This window comes from Cucurbita moschata, unplaced genomic scaffold, assembly GCF_002738365.1.
Source record: "Cucurbita moschata cultivar Rifu unplaced genomic scaffold, Cmos_1.0 Cmo_Scf00069, whole genome shotgun sequence".
Taxonomy (NCBI): domain Eukaryota; kingdom Viridiplantae; phylum Streptophyta; class Magnoliopsida; order Cucurbitales; family Cucurbitaceae; genus Cucurbita; species Cucurbita moschata.
The window spans coordinates 529,856-533,252 of record NW_019268585.1 but is presented as its reverse complement, the minus strand read 5'-3'; positions in this window follow the sequence as shown (position 1 = coordinate 533,252).

Below are 3,397 nucleotides of genomic sequence, written 5' to 3'. Positions count from 1 at the left end.
TTTTGTTTAGGAACTTTCACTTGTTGACAAACTAAGCACTCGCTCACAAACTCGGCCATGTCCCTATTCATGCTCTTCTATCAGAAATGTTGTTTAAAATCTTGGTACATTTTTGTACCTCCTGGGTTCATGGCAAATGGCGAGTTGTGAGCTTCCGTTAGTATCTCCTTCCTTAACTTCTCTGGGACACATAGGCCTCCCTGATACAATAGTCCTTCATCTTAGGTCTTCGAGAATCCATTTACTAGGCTCTCAGCTAGCTGGCTTAAGACTTTCTGTAGGTTTGGATTCTCTCGTTCGGAGGTCACCATTCTTTGCCAAAGTGTAGGTTGCACTGTAAGTCGGGCCAGTTGTGCTATTACTCTCTCGGTCGCTACAACTATGTTGGCTCCCTCGAATTTTCTTTGTACCCTTACTTCCCTCGTAATGAGGGCCGAAGAGTGGGCCACCTTTCTACTCAAAGCGTCTGCGACCACATTTGCTTTTCTAGGGTGATACTGGATATCTACATCGTAGTCCTTCACCAATTCTAACCACCTTCTCTGTCTCATATTTGACTCTTTCTGGGTGAAGAAATATTTAAAATCTTGTGGTCGGTTAAACTTTGAATTTTTCTCTCCATACAGATAGTGTCACCAAATTTCAGCGTGAACACCACAGCGGCCAACTCCAGGTCGTTGGTAGGGTAATTATCTTCGTATTATTTTAGTTGACGGGACGCGTATGCAACAACTTTACTGTGTTGCATTAACACACATCCTAGTCCATTCTTCAAAGGCATCACTATAGATTACGTACTCTTCTGAGATCTCGGGTACTGTGAGTACCGGGACGGTTACCAATCTCTTCACTATAGATTACGTACTCTTCTGAGATCTCGGGTACTGTGAGTACCGGGACGGTTACCAATCTCTCTTTTATGTTTTGGAAGCTTGCCTCACAAGCATCATTTCATATAAATGGGGACGGTTACCAATCTCTCTTTTATGTTTTGGAAGCTTGCCTCACAAGCATCATTTCATATAAATGGTACCCCTTTTCTCGTTAGCTGTGTCAAAGGCGAGGCTAGTCTAGCGAAGATCATTTCATATAAATGGTACCCCTTTTCTCGTTAGCTGTGTCAAAGGCGAGGCTAGTCTAGCGAAGTGCTACACGTATAAATGGTACCCCTTTTCTCGTTAGCTGTGTCAAAGGCGAGGCTAGTCTAGCGAAGTGCTACACGAACCTTCGATAGTATCTCACTAGTCTCAAGAAACTCTGTACTGATGTTGTCGAAGTTGGGTGTTCCTATTTCGTGACCGCTTTGACCTTAGTAGGATCTACGGATACTTCGTCCTTTGTCGCCACGTAACCTAGGAAAGAGACTTATCGTAACCAAAATTCACACTTTGAGAACTTGGTATACAACTTGTTCTCTCTTAGGGTGGTTAGGACTTTTTAGAGGTGTTCCTAGAGTTCCAAGTCTGTTTTCGAGTACACTCGGATGTCATCAATGAGCACGATCACAAAAGTGTCTAGACAGTTCTTGAACACTCGGTTCATTAACTCCGTTAACACAGCTGGAGCATTGGTGAGGCTAAATGACATACCACGAACTTATAGCGATCATACCTTTCCTAAATCTTGTCTTTGGTGCGTCTTTTTCTTTACTCTTTATTCTGATATCCTGACCGCAGATCTATCTCAGAAAATATCGTTGCTTCTCTTAGTTGATCGAATTAAGTCTTCTATTCTAGGCAGAGGGTATTTGTTCTTTATGGTTCTCTTATTTAACTCTCTGTAATCGATGCACAAACGCATCAATCCATCTTTCTTCTGAACAAACAACACTGGTGCAACCTAGGGGAATATGCTAGGTCGAATGAACCCTTTATTCTGTAAGTCTTGTAATTGCGCCTTGAGTTCTTTCAACTCTGCTAGCGCCATGTGGTAGGGTGCTTTAGAGATAGGCCCAGTTCCCGGCTCGAGTTCGATGATGAAGTCGACCGCTCGGGAAGGGAGTATTCCCAGTAGGTCATCTGGATACACATCTGAAAACTCGTTCACGATTGACACGTTTTCTAGGGTCTTTTCTTTTCCTCTTACATCTACGGCACATGCTAATATAGTCCAACCGCCTTGTTGGACTAATCTCTTTGCTTTCATCATCGAGACTACCTTTGGGGGTAGCCCCGGTATTTGTGCCTTTAAATTTAAAGTTAGGTCCCACCGATGGTGAGAATATCACTTTTTTTTTTTCCTTTTTGCGACATTCTATAATAGCATGGTTTGCAACTAGTCAATCCAGGCCTAGTACTACGTTGAAGTCGGTCATCTTTACTACTATTAGGACTACGCTTAGAGTTTGGTCGGCTACTATTACTTGATCATTCTTTACTCTATCCTTAGTTACTATGTCTACCCTCTCAGGGGCTGCTTTCCGACCATACATACAATAAGGGTTCTAATTCAAACCCTGTCTCTGATCCCTCTCGAGGTGGGCTCTCTTCAGCCTCATCTCGTCCTCTATCTCTTATAAGAGGTCGTCCCCTTCCTCGTCTTACTCTTTCGCATGGTCTAGGCAGCATGGTTCTAGAAACCAAGATAGCATCTCTTAAGTCTAAGGCTCATTACCTATGAAATTATGCTATGCATCACATCTACTAAGTTCACATCATATTGCAAACAAAATCACTCAGCATGCAACACATCACATCATGCTCTTAAATAAATACGTGAAATATCACAACAATTTCAGTAACATTAACATAAAAATGCATGCAAGTTTGAAAACGTTTCTCTTTTCTTATCTTGTGCAAGACGTACCTGACGGTGACGGGGGCATCGACGTTGGGACCATGGAACGTGCCAAGCCTACATTGTAGGCTAGTCTACAGAATCTAAAACCTAGAGCTCTGATACCAACTGTAACGACCCTAAAATTTCCAGATACTCAGAGTCGCTACTAACGTCTCATGCTCATCTATAATGCGGAAATATAACTCTTACATGAACCTAATTGATGACGTAAACTTAAAAAAAACAAACGTTTAAAACAACTTCTTCTCTGGAAAACACAGCCATGGTCTTACGTGTTTAAATATGAAATACTGAAATTTAGAGAAAACAAAAACAAATACAAAATAATTTAAAACAAGGAAATGTAAAACAACCTGTTCTAACTTAAGACTAGAAATTTAAATATGAATCTACCCTATGTACGTGCCACAGTCTCTGCTCGCGATGCCGCCGTCCTCCATACAAGTGCGCCTTGCCTTTACCTAAAAAATGATGTGGCACACAGCCTGAGTATTTCAAAGAATACTCAGTAAGTGGCCCCGCTATAGGGGCCATGCAAATGCAAACACATGCAATCATGATTTAGGGACCTATCTCTAATCATCTTAGGGGTGGCCTC